Genomic DNA, 18,959 nt, shown 5'->3' with positions numbered 1-18,959 from the left:
GGCTTTTGTGTGCCCTTGAGCTCAAGTCCTCATCAGTTACCCCAAGCTGACTGAGCACCGTTCTCCCCGCCAGACAGTCGAAACTGATTAACTGATGTGGATTGCATATACGGTACACACACAAGGTTCCAGTCCACTGTTAATGAGCTCTTTGTGAGACTCTGACAGGCTCGAGGCTACAGGGTCAACCCGGGTTCCATACAACAACCAGGAGATGCCATGAGCCATGCATGTGCATGTAGGAGCCTTCAAAGCATCCACTGCATTTCAACACTGGAGAATAATGCTGAAGACATCAAAACTATGAAAGAACACGTTTGCATCTCAAAAAATTAGAATATCGTGAAAAAGCTTGTTTTTTTCGTAATTTAATTTAAAAAGGTAAACGTTTCACATATTCTACATTCGTTACATGTAAAGTGAAATACTTCAAACCTTTTTTGTTTTAATTTTAATGATTATGGCTTATAGCTCATGAAAATCAGAAATCTAGTCTCTCAAACTATTAGAATATTTCCTAAGATCAATTTAAAAAAAAAAAAAAAAAGAATTTACAATACAGAAATGTCCAACTTCTGAAAAGTATGTTCATTTACACACTCAATACTTGATTGGAGCTTCTTTACCACAAATTACTGCATCAGTGCGGCGTGGCATGGAGGTGATCAGCCTGTGGCACTGCTGAGGTGTTAATGAACCCCAGGTTGCTTTGATAGCGACCTTCAGCTCGTCTGTATTTTTGGGTCAGATGTTTCTCAGCTTCCTCTTGACAATACCCCATAGATTCTCTCTGGGCTTCAGGTCAGGTGAGTTGGCTGGCCAATCAAGCGTAGTAATATCATGGTCAGCAAACCACTTGGTAGTAGTTTTGGTACTGTGGGCAGGTGCTAAATCCTGCTGGAAAAGGAAATCGGCATTTCCATAAAGCTTGTCAGCAGACAGAAGCATGAAGTGCTCTAAAATCTCCTGGTAGACAGCCACCTTTGGGTTTCTGTGCCAGAGCCCGATGTGCTCGGTCCAGTTCCGGCGGTGTTGCAAACGCTTGGTTCCTCATGGTCTCATTCAGTTGCGTGGAGACAAATGTAACCATGTCCCTATTGGTCTCACTACCCTCTGGCACATTTATTATGCGGAGGTTTGCTCTCCTGGAACGATTTTCCAAATCATCGATGCGGTCCATTAACGTAGCATTCAGGGTTTGTAGTTCAGAGATTGCTTTCTCTGCTTTAGAGAGGACTTCAAAGTTCTCGCCTGCAGTGGTTTCCACAGATATAACTCACTGGCCCGGTGTATCCACCAATTCCTGAAAGCTAGCTATAGATGACTGGATAGGCGCTGGAGATGACTGAATGAGTGCAGCCATGTCCTCTTTGACATTCACGCTGGTTTTCCATTTCAGCTGCTGACATCACCGCGAGTTCATTGTTAGCAGCAGTAGTCACCATATTAGCCACTTTGGCACTGAGCATTGGCTTTTTCAATTCGTCACCTCTGGTTTTCGGAAGACCTGGCATGTTCCTGCAGTGGAAATTCAGTAACTAATACGATAATATAGTCTACCGAAATCGTGAACTTAACGCAAGTATGTACACTACCGTTCAAAAGTTTGGGGTCACTTTGAAATGTCCTTATTTTTGAAAGAAAAGCACTGTTCTTTTCAATGAAGATCACTTTAAACTAATCAGAAATCCACTCTATACATTGCTAATGTGGTAAATGACTATTCTAGCTGCAAATGTCTGGTTTTTGGTGCAATATCTCCATAGGTGTATAGAGGCCCATTTCCAGCAACTCTCACTCCAGTGTTCTAATGGTACAATGTGTTTGCTCATTGCCTCAGAAGGCTAATGGATGATTAGAAAACCCTTGTACAATCATGTTAGCACAGCTGAAAACAGTTTAGCTCTTTAGAGAAGCTATAAAACTGACCTTCCTTTGAGCAGATTGAGTTTCTGGAGCATCGCATTTGTGGGGTCGATTAAATGCTCAAAATGGCCAGAAAAATGTCTTGACTATATTTTCTATTCATTTTACAACTTATGGTGGTAAGGGGCCGTTCACAATTATCAACATTTTCATGAGCGTACAAAACGTACGCTGGGGGGGAGGGGGTTAATCAGCCGTGTACGCTTTTAAAATAGTTATAAAAATGTCGATCCCTCTTTGTATCAACGGCTATACCTCCTTGTATTGACGGCTCTCGATCCGTGGCTATCTCAAGAGAAGATCGTCAATACAGCCCTATCTCACTCCAATGGCTCTAATTGCCGTGTTTGTACACAGCATGAATGCACAATACAGACGTTCCCTGGGCGTCCGACGGTGGCGCTGGCTGATACACACATTCTGACGTTGCAGAACAATGGTGTCCCAGTGTGAGTGGTTCAGTGAGCTGGAGATTTATGCGAAAAATAGGCCAGACACAATACATCGGTCCCCGAACAATGAATACTGCCACTTCATCAATGTGTTCCATTTCGTCAACCACAATTTAAAACGGTCTGAGGCAGTCAGCGCTGGACAAAACCTTTGGAAAAGGTTGAAAACTGATGGTCTGAATGCCGGCCGATGTGCACTGTATCAACAAGGTCGTGAAAGGATGGAAAAACTCAAAGTGCGGCCAAAGAAAACTATTGTGGACCTATTTCAAAAGGTTAGTTTGACTTTTCTTTGCTTCTAAGGGTAATTTTGGAAGGCTGGCCACGTCAGTGTGGAAAGCTACTGCGTGTAGCTAGGCCGTAGCTAGTAGAGATGCGCGGATGGCGGTTGCCGCCGCGGAGTCCGCAGATAATCCGCGGATCGGGCGGGTGAACTAGCGAAAAATAAAAATTTAATTAAATTCGGGCGGGTGGCGGTTGAAGCACTGAAATAAATAACAAATATTGAATTTGTGGATGAAGTAGGGGAGTATTCCTCCACAAACTTCCATATCGGTGGATCAGCAGAGGAAAATCATCGAGGTTCCAATTGGCGGATGGCGGGCGGGCTCGGTTTTGAAAATTGGTGAAAAAACGTTTGTGCAAATGGATAGCGGGCAGATAGTGGTTTTGTGAGGTGGTTGCGGATGAAAAAATAACCCATCCACGCATCTCTAGTAGCTAGGCCTATGTGCACTGTATGTACCGGTACATGTGTAGTGCATTCTACGGATATACATGATGCATGATTGCGTTCTACTACTACAGCATAATCTGTACAATGTCATGGACTATTCAAGCACTGTGTATTATGGGCAAACTAAAACAATAGTATCAGACGAAATCTTGATGGCTACTTTTTTATATTTCAGTCCACCCCTAGGCCTATGCCTGGCCCCATGCCTGGCCCCAGTTCAACTCCAGAGACTGAGAGTAGGCCTTCTCCAACATCAACATTTTATTTCGTACACTTTGGGGAGGGGGGTGGTTAAAAAGTGTACGTTTTGTACACTCATGAAAATGTTGACAATTGTGAACGGCCCCTAAATAAAAGTGTGACTTTTCATGGAAAACACAAAATTGTCTGGGTGACCCCAAACTTTTGAACCATAGTGTATATTATAGCATTTAAAGGCAGTTAAATCGAAGTTGCCTGGAGACTATCATTGGCACGTTTTTTTTTTTCTCTACATGGCCCAAACTGGAAGCATAACCTCTTTTCTTTTCGCTTTCCATTAGTGTAGTTGGTCTTTCACGTTTCATTCGCACACTCGCGTCCTCCATTGTTCTCTCTTGTTTCAAATTTGTATCCCACAATGCCTTGCGTGAACGGGTAAAGCCTACCATGTGATGCATGCCGTAGTATCCTGAATTGGGTCACAGTGAAGCAAGGAAAAAATAGCGGAGAATTTAGAGCCATGTGGCCTTAAATTCATTAACTGTTCTATTTTTTTAAAAAATAATAAAATTGGAAGTCTGTGATTCGAATTCAGTAGCTTTCGGTCCACTAAACAAAAATAATTGGGTGTCGGGGAAAATTCTTTTTATGGCCTACACTTGAAATATCTGAAAGGCGGTCTAGCTTTAACTGCTCGGGTATAAGAGGCAGAAAACACTTGCATGACTTTATTTAAAAAAGAAAAAAAACTTCAAGTTGGTAACGTCACACCACCACCACCATATGCTTATGCTGAAAACAAAGCATGTCCTAAAATGTTTTTTCTCCCTTCCCTATTGTGCAGCCCTAACTTCGGATAACAATAAGCATTACAGATGAGAGCAGAAACTAAACCAAGCAATATAAAAACATGCCGTTATCTCTATGTCCTGCCCCATGCACTATTTAAGGAATTTTCCTATTCACTGATCGTGAGCGATATCCAGCACATATTAAAATTCTACATCGCAGTGCATTAGCTTAGTGTCCAGATAACAAAGCCAAGGGAATGCTGAGCAGCCTTAATACCCTTTGCACTTTGGAAGGATTAGGGAGAACGCCATTTCCCATTTCAGATACAGGGGAAGTCTTTTTTCAGAGACAACAGAAGGCAAAAAGAGCAGAGCGACAGTGTGTGAGCCATCGTGGTGAAACACACAAAACCACTTCCTCTGAAGGAAAAGTCTTGCTTGGGGGGGGGGGGGGGAGAACACAAATGAAGCCAAAATCTGACAAGAATGACAGAGGGGCAGAGGAAAGACCTCAGTCCAGAGAGTAATTAGTCATGTTTTATAATTCCTCTCCTAACAAATGCATTTATTCATCATGACAGCTCACTAATAATGTGTACAGCAGATTTTTATCACAGCCTAATACGAGATTGCTTTGCTTACGGCATTCGTGACCAAGTCTGCTCAGAGTATACAATGTCCTCAGCTGTCTATTCAGTGGCAAAGTCAGTAATGGAGCACAGCCGCTGGGTGCTAAACATGACGGTTGTCTGGTTCTGGGCTGAGGACTCACAGGTCTCGTATCTATTCCTGAATCTGGTTTAATACGCGACAGAGAAGCAGGAATGAACGGTTATACTGGATGGCAGGAAGATCGTGTCGCTCTGTTGCGGTCCCGATGAGCAGTGAGAAGTCAAATAGAAATGCTGTTTTCATCGTGTGCACGCACAAATCTATCTGATGATATCTAATGGAAGGAGAAAAAGAGGGAAATATTGTAAATCATGTTGTGACTTATTTAGATCACAGCAGTTAAATCGTAGTGGAAGAAACCCGTCACAATAAAGCTATGTTGAGTACGGAGCAATCTAATGACTAGATCCTAAACAATGCAGTAGACAGTATGGAATGTCTGGTGAGCAGCAATGGGGTGAATCAGTGGGAGTACAGAACAACTGTGGCACTTCTGGTTTATGTGAAGGCAAACACTGTAATTAGATGGAAATGTAAATCAGACCGTAATAATAGTCAAATGTATTCTTTCAATCAAGGGAAATGTCAACTGCAGGGTATCAATTTAAAGCATAATGTGTTCATTTCGCAAGCTGAAAGGCTTTACTATGCATTCTCAGGTGGAAGAATAATAAAACGTGCTTAAAGGAGAACTGAAGTCATTGTTAAACTTGCTTTATTTCTTAATTAACATGTTATTACCTCCGCCAAGGAGGTTATGTTTTCGGTAGCGTTGGTTTGTTTGTTTGTTTGTTTGTTTGTTTGTTTGTCTGTTAGCAACATTACGGAAAAAGTTATGAACGGATCGCTCTGAAATTTTTTCCAGGTGTGTGACTGGGCACAAGTAACAATCCATTATATTTTGGAGGTGATCCGGATCACCTTCTGGATCCCGGATTTTTTTAAAGGATTCTTGGCGGAGGTCTGCGCTCTCCGAGTGCTTTTCTAGTTCAATTACGTTTTCGGTTTTAATAACCTTATATCGTGACTCGTATTGGCAACTAATTGCAATTAAATATTATACTTATCGGCCTATTCGGTTTTTAGCCATGTTGAATTTAGTTCGTTTGGTCCACGGCAGGCGTTGCTTATCCGCGCGATCTTCACGAGACTTGTGCGAGACTTCGAAACGTGAAGTGTCAGCCAGGTGTCCGTGCCGCCATTTTGAAAACTGTTTTCCAAACGAAGTATTGCACAAAAACAAGTTTAAATGATGATTACCGCCTACTTTTTTCAAACTTTCCTGATTGCTATCAAAACAAACGAAACTTCCGGCTTGATTACATCAGCATTCAAAAGAGGGCGCGCGCGTCTTTTGACAGTGTTGGCAGATGTTGGTCGCTTTGATTTCCGCTGTACATTTTACTTCCGTCCTACGATGTCTCGCACAGGTCTCAACAACTCATGTTTACGGCCGGTGCTTTGACATATGGACTGATATTACATAGCATATTTCAAACATTCATAACTTGCTATCGCAGTGATGAAATAGCGATCAAAAATACATTCCGATGTTTAATAAAATGAGATAAATTGAATTTTGATAAAATATTTGCCTTCAGTTTTCCTTTAATATGCAGCTCTCTCGTGGGAACATGGATAACTAAAGATTTTCAAGGTACATGCTTTGAGCTGAATGACTTTTTAAGACAGAAAGGTTTTAGAGGTACAGTCCATGCACGTTTCTAGTGAATACATATTTTTCAAAAAACAACAACAAAAAAAAACCATGTACCCTTACCCTTCAGTGACAAGGAAAGATCCAATTTAGTACCTTAGTGATGTTAGGCCAGCCTTAATAAATTCTTTGTTGGTGGTAACATGGTATGAAAAATTCCAGTCGGTAGGCAGCAAAAAAAAAAAATTTTTGCCTCTTCAAGATCACCAGGTATTTACAGAGAAAAAATTAATATTTGACACAGAACAAGTTCATAACTTTACGTTAAGTATCAAAATGTCACTAAAGTGTGACACACAACACAAAGTTCGATATGGGCAATTCCATGTAAATGTCAACCTCGCCATGCAAAAATAAAGCAACATGTAATACATCAAAACCACTCCCAGAGATATCACCTAGGCCTGTATTTTACAGATGTGAATAAGTTGAACCAATTTGTCACAAGAATTGTTCCCTTCGCCTTAATATGTCAGTCTTTCTTTCTTATAATGTAAACCCCAAGCTAAAATCAACTTTGATTATGTACAATTCTATATTATTGCCACAAGCCACAGAAATGTATGCTAAAATCCACAAAAACAGCAAAACAATAGCCATCCTAAATATTATTTAAGAACTTTGATAGTTTTAGCTGATATTTAGAGAGTTTTTCAAAGGGTTATGATGGTTAAATTGCTGATTTTCTAAACATATGCCATGTCTATTTCAGACGCGTCACATCCATAACGGAATTTCGTCACATCCATAACGCTGACTTTTCCTTCCGAAACTCTGCATGAAATACAAAATATTTTAAACTAAGATTTTTTTAATATTCACCTTGGACCCCTCTATCAAATGGATCTCTCCATTTCGACATTAGGTTTACAATTTCACAGAGTTTGATAAAAATGTACAGTCACCCAAGAAAAGTGATACTTTTTCTGTCACATCCATAACGCATCTTTTATTGGCATTTTCTGGCATGCCCTAGATGTACTATGGGAATTGTTCTTGTTCTATCACTTCTCCAGTATGGTACAGCCTTAAAATATGCAACACCTGTTTAAATACTGGGAGACAATAAAACATGCACTGGGTCATTTGTTGCCATTTTGAGTTCAAGTGTCACGTCCATAACGCTGGAATTGCTCATATGTAAATCAAAACCTTCATTTAATATAATGCCAAGAACTACAGATCTGCACTGAACAAGTTTAATAATCTTTCTAACACTACGTAGGGCCAAAAAAAAAAACGTTTGACACAGAAATATATAACTTTAAAGTATCAAATGTCAAACTTATAAAACATATAGGCTTAGCTAGCGAGCCGTGCAGCCGTATTTTCCACGGCCAATTCTCAAAAAAAAAAAAAAACACGGCCATAAATCCCCAAATACAGCCTATAAATTTTATCCTAATCCGTGCTAACAAAAATTTTGTTGTTTTGTGAAGTAGTTTTGTGCATTTCTATGGACATTTTTGTCAATGGTTGGCGGTTTCCTGGGGCGTGCCCAGCACACGTGCTTTCCATATACGGAAGTTAAATCGAGAAAATCAAATTTACCACCAAAAATGTAGCGTTCTTAATGGTCAACCTTCAAAACGAGGCTTGAATGGAAGCAAAACACTACGAGTTTTGAGAGCTTCGCCGGCGAAGCTCGGCAGGTTTAGAATGAGTAGGTCGTGTATTTAGATAAATATCTTTGTGAGTTTATCATACAAGCCTGATAAAGATACTGACAGAAACTTTATACTTTACACTTTCCTATGTGCCCACTACCAAATAATATTATAGGTTTTAAATAACCTAAATTAGATGAAACAAAAAACTTATCCCCTTCCTCAGTCATACCGAACTCGGCACACTGACAGCCCACTTCCGCGTTCATAAAAAAGACTGTTCCCATGGTAACAGCATGATAAACCACTTTCACTCTTTTGGTTTCGATTGGTTTCTCTTTCGCCAAGATTTACATTATCTTAAATAGTACTTTCATAAACTACCATTATTATTGAATTTTTTGTATTGTTTACAATATTTACATTTCAAGTAACTACAGGAAAATTTCCTTTCATTTGTAATTAATTTCACTTATCTTTAACTCCTGTTTATTGCACTTTTTAACAGGATCAGAATGATTCCTGACATTTTGTAATGTAACATTTGCATTATGTATATTTCGTAAAATCAAAACTTGTTAAAAGTGTCTATTATTTTCAGTTGTGTATATATTTCATAATATTAATCTTCAGAGTCGGCTGAATCTCAGTAGTTATCTTTGTTGTATTTAGTAAAGCTGTATTCTGTGTAATACGACTTGATTGCACCAATTTGTATTTTTTTTTTTGTCTTAAATGCACTAGAAATAATAATTTAAGGTTTCTGCTTTTATTGCAGGAATTTGTAGAAGATTTTATTGATAATTACAGTGATTTGTAAAGTTCTGGTTAATGAATAAGAAATTAAATTTAAACTTTGTTATAACATTTTATTAAGTTAGTCAATAAAATGTGTGTTAAATGTCTAATAAAATATAATTCGTCTCATCTCATTATCTCTTGCCGCTTTATCCTGTTCACACTTAAAATTAATGCTTTCTTTCATTTCTTTTTAAGGCTCAATTGCAGCTCCAGAAATTACCAGACTGCACCAAAAAAGATGAAATTTTCAAAATTGTCCCCCTCCCCTGGGTCGCGACCAAGTTACACTCGCTACTTTCAGAAAAACGCTCCAAACCTTCCCAATCCTGGCTAAACCCCTGGTTAAATGTGAAACTTAAGAAGTCAATCTCAAGTTCGTCAGCACCAGCAGTAGGTTTCATGGTCCCCCTTGTATGAAAACGTACGTGACTTAGATCAGCATCCTTGTCTATACAAATATCCGATATTTGATATTTGTCTATGTTTTCTATGAACACACTTTTGAAAGTTTTAGAACAAATTAGTGTGCACCATTTTATTGCGTATTTTAGTGTCGTTATTCACTGCTACAGATATTAAAAACAACTTGCAGCCGACATGGTCGTTGGACGGCATTTTAGCAAACACGCTGAACAACCAATGAGACGACGGCTTTCTTTTCACCGTGTCAAATGGACCAATCGCTAGGTGCTACACGTATTGGTTTTGGTAACAGTCAGTACGGGTACGGTGTACAACAGGGGCCCTTCGGCAGGCCGAAAAGATTTTTTTTTTTTTTAATACCCGGCCGGGTTACCACCAACAAAGAATTTAAGGCTGGCCTTATTTTTAATGCCATAAAGGACAAATGAAATCTTAAACCCTAAAGTCAGGCTCTCATGGCTAAACTGTGTCACGGTTTCTTCCCAAATCCATCAGACTCTTCAACACACACACACAAACACACACACGCACACCTACACAAATACTGAACACCATTCCACTCCCTTTGCAATCTTTGCACAATTAGTACATGGTCTACATTTACAGCATTTTAATAATATACTGTTACATCATTCTGCACAACCTGCTCCATCTGGCACCTTGTTCATATCAGAACTGTGTACTCTTCAGCGCTGCACTGTCTTTTACTGTACCTATTGTCCTGTCTTGTGACGTTTGCACATGTGTACTTTAGATCATGGCGGCAAGGTTCTGGGTTCAAGCCCAGTGACCGACGGAGGCCTTTCTGTGTGGAGTCTGAATGTGTGTCGGTTTCCTCCGGGTACTCCGGTTTCACCCACGATCCAAAGACATGCAGCTAGGTTAACTGGCTACTCTAAATTGCCCAGAGGTGTGAACAGGATTGGGGTGGGACACAAAAGTGATTTTTTTTTTTTTTGCCCATATGCAACTCATGGTGCGTTCATGTGCTATGGGAATTATGGTAAATACCAAACGCCGACATGGAAAGCACACATGAATGCCCCCTCTTGTGGTATTTTCCACTGGGCAACTCGCAGAAAATTTTGATACACGAGTTGCTGAGATGAGATGAACTTTAACCTTTTCAACATGGCGGCGAGCGGTACAAGACTAGCTTATGAACCAAGAAAGAAGTGGTTTTCACCTACGGAAAGCTGACTCTCACCTTTTAAACGAGTCATGTTATGTATATTATATTATTATAATATGTATATTATAGCCTAATACAAAATATTCTGTGGCTGTCCAAACAACGCCAACAATGATCTAGATACTGGCTACTCTCATTGTGGCTACAGCCAAATTTCCAAAAACTGCGTGGCATTCAATGTGTTAAGAAAATCTCTACTTGCCATGATCAGGAAATATTCAGCATTATTTACCTTTTGACTTTTGATAACTCATATTCCTGCTGCAGCTGATGAACAAGGCAATCTATAATTCTTTTAGCCAAATAACAGGCCTGATTCTGAATCTGGTCCACCATCTTTAATTTGTCAACAACAACAATAGCATGTGAACACAACACACTGGTAAATACCACTTCCCAACTGGAAAATATCATCTTCCCATAGCACATGAACGCAGCATCATACCATGCAACCATAAATCACAACTTCGTAGAGGCTCGCCACATCATTCAAAAAGTACTGCAGAGGGAATCATTCATCTCATCTCATTATCTCTAGCCACTTTATCCTTCTACAGGGTCGCAGGCGAGCTGGAGCCTATCCCAGCTGACTACGGGCGAAAGGCGGGGTACACCCTGGACAAGTCGCCAGGTCATCACAGGGCTGACACATAGACACAGACAACCATTCACACTCACATTCACACCTACGGTCAATTTAGAGTCACCAGTTAACCTAACCTGCATGTCTTTGGACTGTGGGGGAAACCGGAGCACCCGGAGGAAACCCACGCGGACACGGGGAGAACATGCAAACTCCGCACAGAAAGGCCCTCGCCGGCCCCGGGGCTCGAACCCAGGACCTTCTTGCTGTGAGGCGACAGCACTAACCACTACACCACCGTGCCGCCCCAGAGGGAATCATTTGTCTGAAAATTTTGTTTGTACAATTTTTAATAATTTAGGGGATTTTTATTGGCGGCGGCACGGTGGTGTAGTGGTTAGCGCTGTCGCCTCACAGCAAGAAGGTCCGGGTTCGAGCCCCGTGGCCGGCGAGGGCCTTTCTGTGCGGAGTTTGCATGTTCTCCCTGTGTCCGCGTGGGTTTCCTCCGGGTGCTCCGGTTTCCCCCACAGTCCAAAGACATGCAGGTTAGGTTAACTGGTGACTCTAAATTGACCGTAGGTGTGAATGTGAGTGTGAATGGTTGTCTGTGTCTATGTGTCAGCCCTGTGATGACCTGGCGACTTGTCCAGGGTGTACCCCACCTTTCGCCCGTAGTCAGCTGGGATAGGCTCCAGCTTGCCTGCGACCCTGTAGAACAGGATAAAGCGGCTAGAGATAATGAGATGAGATGAGATTTTTATTGGCGGGAACAATTCATGTTTTTCAGAAATTGGTGGGGGGGTCATGTCCGCCCCGGGATCTGCACCCATGACCATAGGTGTTTTAGGCATCCTATAGACGAGAGCAGTGTGAGGATTCGGATGGAACCAATGCCCATTCGAGGTGCGTGGAACAGGTGCACATCTCCACTGCGCTTTAGAAAGGCACTCGGACTGCAGTAAGAGGGTTTGCGGATGTAAACACCGAGCCTTATGTACAAACAAACAAAAACAAAGAAAACAAAAATTGCATTATTATTATTATTATTATTATTATTTACACAAGCACACGCGCCTGCGCGAGTGAGTGAGTGAGTGAGCGAGCGAGCGCGCGCGCGCACAGTAAAGCTCTCGGACTCGCTCGCGCAGAGCGGAACTGCATTATGACACTTCCTGACGACAACAATGTGTCTCTTTCATGAGCGAAACCGGGGCGCACGAGCTTCGAAAGCCGCGAAGAGAAAAGTTACTATTTAAATGTTGCTCACCGGGCGTAACCAAGCAACGCTGAATGCGGACTGGCATGTAGGAGAGAGAGAGAGAGAGAGAGAGAGAGAGAGAGCGTTACATAATTAACACAAGCGCGCGCGCAAATCAAGCCGTGCGTTCTAGTAATAATAATAACAATAATAATAATAATAGTATTTTTGTATTAATAATAATAATAATAATAATAATAGCACGAGCGCAGCCTACGCAAACGCCAAACAACACGCCGTTACTTACCGCACTGCAGGCGTCTACGCTCAGGATTCAGCAAAGCCGAAAGCCGCCGAGCTCCACTGAACTGGACGGAACTTCGAAGCACCGCCGTTCACAAGAACCAGGAACCGAGCCGCTGCTCAGTGTAGCGCGCGCACCGTGTTTGATCAGCAGCGGCCTAGGATCCTGTCGGGAGCGAGCCGCGTGCAGGGAGAAACCCATCCTGATTGGCTGAACCGCAAATAGCTACGCCCACAACCAGGAAACCAAAGAGCGTTGCGCTCGGGAGGATGGACTCCGAGCAACGCATCTGATTGGTCAGAAAGATACGCGCGTGGACTACGTCCCCAAACTGTGTACAAGCCAAATGGCGTCCGAAAGCCATGCTGTACCTGACTGAGAGGCCACCACTACACAGCCCCCCCCCCCCCCCCCCCCCCCCGGGATTCCGCGGGCCATTTTTGTGATTAAAATTGAGTGATATGTTAAATACACTAAGTAACTTTAAAAACGTACATTGATAAAACTTGCTGAATTCGTGCTGAGTTAATCTCAAGAAGAAAAGAAATATATCACAATGGAAAAATAACTTCGTTCCGCCCGAATCAGGGCCGTAACTACCATTGAGGACACCGAGGTCATGTCCTCGGCATTTTTTTCCCACGGTATTTTTTTTTCACTCAGAAATGTGAAATTAATATATGATGGAACTCGTTCTGACTTTGATCGGTGGAAAATTCTAAATTCAGCTTGCATCCCCCTGTTCTCATTTGTTTGTCTAAAAATAAAGTCCACATAATCATTTTTAAACCGAGCTGAAATACTATCCGACATTGGAAACATTTCATATTCGGCAGCCTCGCGATAGTCAGCTAAGCACCACGGGATACACGAGAGCTGAGAAGTGTTCTCATCAAGGTCCGACTCCGCAGCCAGGCAGTTTGTCAATTAGTCGTGGAATCTGAAAATTGACATAAGATGAAGAAGTCTACACTAAAACAAACCAAACTCAGCTCTGGAAAGTCAACAAGTGAGAGAAAAAGAAAGAGGGAAGAAGGGGAGTTAATTTTGCCAGTCCGGAATGCTTATGATCATTAACAGTGCAATTTTAATTAGCATTTCAAGCAACAACAGTGGAAGCCACTTAGCTAGATAGGATTTTCGTTTTCCAGGCGGCACAAACTCTTTTATTCTCTCTCTCGATGTGATTTGGTGCGTTTCAGATCAGAAAAGGCTGGGCAGTCGTGACCTGTTGTTTATGAAGTTATTGGGTGCTGACGAGACTTGAGCTATTTTGCTAACTTACCAGACTATAGGCTAACGTGAACCCAAGACACTATTGTTTTGATCATTGATTTTATTTTCGAACGGAAATGAAAACGGGTAGCAAACTTATTATGTTCACATTTTATTTACAACATGATGTACCACCTCTGACTGCTTTCTGTCAATCATGAGCAGCCCAGCCGCGTTCACAGCTCCTCCTCCAATCAGCAGCTGGAGATGAGCCTCCTCTCGGGAAGTCTTGTCCCGCCCCTCTTATTGACTCCCATCTCCAGTGAGGCTCAGTCTCCGAATGGAGCGTTTTAGTCGGTTTTGTCCAATAACTGTCTAGTATTTTGCTATTGAAAAGGGCAGATATTTTTTAAAAAGCAATTGAAGTCCATTCAGGCTCGGCTAGATTGCGTTGTCACTCTCTCTCTCTCACTCACTCACTCTCCATCACTCACTCAAACTCTCACACACTTTCTCACTCACGCACACACACAAAATACTTTTGTGATCGTGCAGTTTTGAAACTGTTAAAATAAACATGTTCACCTACATGTTCATCTTGTTGGGCTTGTGATTTTGACTCGTTTCCAAAATGTATGAAAAGTCACCATATTAGGACTTTTTTTTGGCAAATAAGATGTATCGCAATGTTTGACCTCAGTATTTGAAAAATCCTGGTTACGGCCCTGGCCCGAATAAGTTCCAAATCTGTGCTCAAATCAGAATTTAAGGGAGTTGTACTCGATAACGTACAATATGACATGGACAGGCTTTAATTTTCAAACAAATTTTGCATACACTGTACACACACAATCTTGCCTATAAATACCCGGGGGGAAATGATGGGAAAATTGTCATTATTGAAGATGCCACGCCTAAGGCTAGGCTGACACTTGCACGATTCCGTGGCACGCATTGGCACGACTCGAGTCGTGCCAGTGCGCAAACTAGTCGTAAACTGGCGTGAAGTGTGCGTAAACCCGTCGTGACTGCGTGCCATGTCGGGACGAGAATTTTGAAATGTTCAAAATTTTGGTCACGACAAAATTTCGTGACCGGGTCGTGAACTATGCGTGAACTAGTCGTGAACAGTGCGGGAGCCTCCCAGTTCGTGCCCCAAAATGGCACGACTTGCCACGACAAAATCGTGGCCAAAAGTCGTGCAAGTGTCAGCCTAGGGTAAGCCAAAATCAACGTGAACAGGCCATCGGGATGTTGCATGCCGGAAGTACACAGACAGAGGTCGCCTGGCACTTCGGTGTTCATCATTCGACCATTTCCCGTTTGAGTCAGCATTACAGACAGACAGGGAGCACCAGGGATCATCCACGCCCTGGTCAGCCTCGAGTCACGACGCCAGTTCAGGATCAGCACATCAGGCTAGCTCACCTCCGTGACAGATTCCTGACACCCTCAGTCACTGCTGCTGAGACCCCTGGACGACACAGACCCAGAATCTCCAGCATGACGGTCCGAACATGGACCAACTGTCACTTTGAATTTTTTTATTGTGAATTAATTCTTGAGTTTGACAATAAATGTCCTTTATCGATGTTTCAAGATGTGTGTGCATTACATACAATATCATAAATTTCAAATATATGCATGGATCTAAAGTGATATCGTGTTGAATTCCATTGTGCGTTTTTAAAGTTACTTAGTATATTAAGTTATTACTGAAAAACTATTGACTGAGAAATGGTCCTATAAACAACTTTACCACTATAAAAGATTACCAGGACTACAAAAATGCAGAAAAATAGGCTTTACTTATCCAAATGCACCTGCTGGTTCAAAAGTTAAAGTGCATAGAACCTCACAGCACAACATGAAGTTACCTTAAAATATAATATAAATGCCTCAGCTTTCATGTAAGAAAAAAAAAACTACTAATACTAGTACTGTGTGCAGGCAGTCTCTCCTGAAGACTAAATTAAACAATAATTATAAACTAATAAAATAAATGGCTCGGGCTTCATAGAAGAAAAAACAATTTGAACAGAATCTCGCAGTATGATGCTGAAGCTGCCTAAACAATGGAAAATAAAATACCATTTTGGCAAAAATGTTGGCATCCATTAATTTCTTGTATTAAGTAAAAAAATAGGCGGCACGGTGGTGTAGTGGTTAGCGCTGTCGCCTCACAGCAAGAAGGTCCGGGTTCGAGCCCCGTGGCCGGCGAGGGCCTTTCTGTGCGGAGTTTGCATGTCCTCCCCGTCATGGGTGCCGCCAGGGGGGGAAAGGTTAGAACAATTCTAGGGCCCCAGCACTGCCATGGGGCCCTTTAAGGGGCTGATAATATGCTTTTAATAAGACTTTTGAAATAACAACAATGCAATATTCCATCTGGTAAAATGAGCTAATTGAACAAGGTTGTCTATTTCTTGAGTTCTTCAACATATTGTCATTTAACCCTCCCCCTTTTGCGAAATGGTACGGTCCAGTTCTGGTAGAAGCGCGACTGCTGTGTCGCGGTGCAGCAGCCAGCCAGCCAGCCAGCAGTGGAGTGCGTACAGTCTATGATCGCTAAATATGAAGAGTGGCTGTCAAAAATGTAAAGAAAGGCAGCTGAAAGCTGAGAGGGACCGGAGAGGCAGGCAACTGGTCACTCAGTTTTTCCCAAAGAAAGGTAGCTATCGCTCACGTGTGTTCAAAATATTAGCGAATGGTAAATGAACAGTATGAACATGGTTGGATTAGCCTATCAAGAGAACACTTTTACAGTTTGTACAGTGACATTTTTTCCATTTTAATAACTGAACTGACTTGTGTGATAAACAAGATGAAACATTACGTTATGCTGGTGCTAATAACTAGTGCTAATAACCAGTTTCATAACTAATGGGGTGCCCTAAATATGCGCAGATTCAGCCTCAGGGGGACCTCCGCCCTACCAAACCACTGAACCCCCCTTTGGAGAAGGAGATAAGCAGCAATACAACCCATAAATGCTTTAGGATTGAAGTTTTTAATGAGCGAACGCCATATACAGTTTGCTAGATTAAAGTGTTGCTAATAACGGACACCAGTCAAGTGTTTGACATGGTTACGTGTGTGGAATGTAATAATGATTTATTAGCAGTCACATCACACATTTCACTACCAATTGTCCTAGCACAAGAAGGCATGTGGCAAAATCTTGAATTTTCATTTGTGATTATAAATGCACCAGAATTAGTCACTGACCAGTTTTCATCTAGTCCCTGGTAGGTTAATACATAAAATGTAATAACAAAGTCACAAACTCAAGGTCCATGGGCTATCAAAAGTCAAATAATGACAATAGTGCAATTGTGACGAGGGTGGGCAAAGTTGGGGGGCCCAAAATTCTAATCTTTCATGGGGCCCAAAATTTCTGGCGGCGCCCCTGCTCCCCATGTCCACGTGGGTTTCCTCTGGGTGCTCCGGTTTCCCCCACAGTCCAAAGACATGCAGGTTAGGTTAACTGGTGACTCTAAAGGCCAATTTATGCTGACAAAGCAGTCCTCGCAGACAGTGTCGCAGATAGCGTCTGCGTAGCCCCCCCACCTTCACAGACGCTCTGCGCGCACCTCCCAAAAACTGTGACCACCGCAGAAGCCTCGCAGACAGCGTCGCAGACAAGAGGGCTCTGATTGGTCCACTCTACATCCGCTGTACATGCACTTCCGCTTCCCTACTTTCCCAGTTTGGTTTCTTTTCACGACCGCCATTTTTAAAAACACGAGCGAAGATGGAGCAGCATGAAGAGCGGTTGATCGAGGAAGTGAGGAAGTATGTACATCTATACGACTCCAGTTCTAGTCATTATAAGTAACCAGAGGATAAAACACTCCACTAACCACACCCACCAACTACTCCTAGCGATTTCGCGACTTTGCGCCCCCTTGCGTTGTAGCGGTGAATAACATCGCGCACGCCTATTACTCCCCACTCAACGATAAATTACAACTGTCTGCGAAAAGCTGTCTGCGAAAGCCTTGTCGCAAGAGCATGCAGAGGCCTTAAATTGACCGTAGGTGTGAATGTGAGTGTGAATGGTTGTCTGTGTCTATGTGTCAGCCCTGTGATGACCTGGCGACTTGTCCAGGGTGTACCCCGCCTTTCGCCCGTAGTCAGCTGGGATAGGCTCCAGCTTGCCTGCGACCCTGTAGAACAGGATAAAGCGGCTAGAGATAATGAGATGAGATGAGAAGTAAAAAAATAATGTAATGTAAAGTGCACACAGTCCTTCACTGTAAATATAACACACTTTCAGTAACAGAATTTAAGCCTACATAAACACTGACTCACACATGCTGCTTCTCTTGAACGTATACACGGAAGTAAGGCGGAAGGTAGTTTGTCGACGTCACCTCAAGACGACGCCAACAATTGGTCAAATTTGCGGGAAAGTTGCGGTGATTGGATATAATTGCAACACCGCCCTGAATTTGTGGGGATTGGTTGAATTTGCGTTGAAGTTGCAAATCGCCACATCGTGAAATCCTGGAGGGTCTGACTACAGCAGTCACATGGACATCAGTAAGGGCTTTAACACTCTCAGGTCGCCGACTCCACACCCCCATCCCCACACAGGGGACTTTTAGGACTCTTAGCAGGCCTAGAAATTCATATATTTTTTTACCAGCCAGCTGGACTAGTTACCTTCCAAAATAACTAGCCAAACAGAAAATCAACTCGCCAAAATTTGTTCATGTATGAATTTTACTTCTGTCAAACTACTATGGGCGAAAGGCGGGGTACACCCTGGACAAGTCGCCAGGTCATCACAGGGCTGACACAGAGACACAGACAACCATTCACACTCACATTCACACCTACGGTCAATTTAGTCACCAGTTAACCTAACCTGCATGTCTTTGGACTGTGGGGGAAACCGGAGCACCCGGAGGAAACCCACGCGGACACGGGGAGAACATGCAAACTCCGCACAGAAAGGCCCTCGCCGGCCACGGGGCTCGAACCTGGACCTTCTTGCTGTGAGGCGACAGCGCTAACCACTACACCACCATGCCGCCCATTAGAAATAAATGTGACAAAAACAAAGGAGCTACTCTTCTGTATGAAGCAAGGCCTGACAACAGAGCCAGTCTCACTCAATGAAAGAAAAGAAAGCACAA

The 18,959-nt window shown here is 42.5% G+C and overlaps 1 protein-coding gene across 4 annotated transcripts in view; it reads right to left on the bottom strand.

The window, feature by feature from the left end:
- The window catches only part of adarb1b (adenosine deaminase RNA specific B1b), a 520,712-nt gene extending 507,933 nt beyond the window's left edge, over positions 1-12,779 (bottom strand). For 3 of the 4 annotated variants that reach the window (XM_060930273.1, XM_060930271.1, XM_060930269.1), the window contains exon 1: positions 12,607-12,779. The gene's annotated coding sequence lies outside the window, so the exon portion shown is untranslated. Of the gene's footprint in view, positions 1-4,748; positions 5,053-12,606 lie in introns of all 4 variants that reach the window. The other variant, XM_060930270.1, reaches the window with a different exon arrangement.
- Positions 12,780-18,959: the final 6,180 nt, after the last annotated feature.

This window comes from Neoarius graeffei, chromosome 9 (assembly GCF_027579695.1).
Source record: "Neoarius graeffei isolate fNeoGra1 chromosome 9, fNeoGra1.pri, whole genome shotgun sequence".
Taxonomy (NCBI): domain Eukaryota; kingdom Metazoa; phylum Chordata; class Actinopteri; order Siluriformes; family Ariidae; genus Neoarius; species Neoarius graeffei.
The sequence above is the reverse complement of the archived record's forward strand: the minus strand, read 5'-3'. Positions and strand labels throughout refer to the sequence as shown.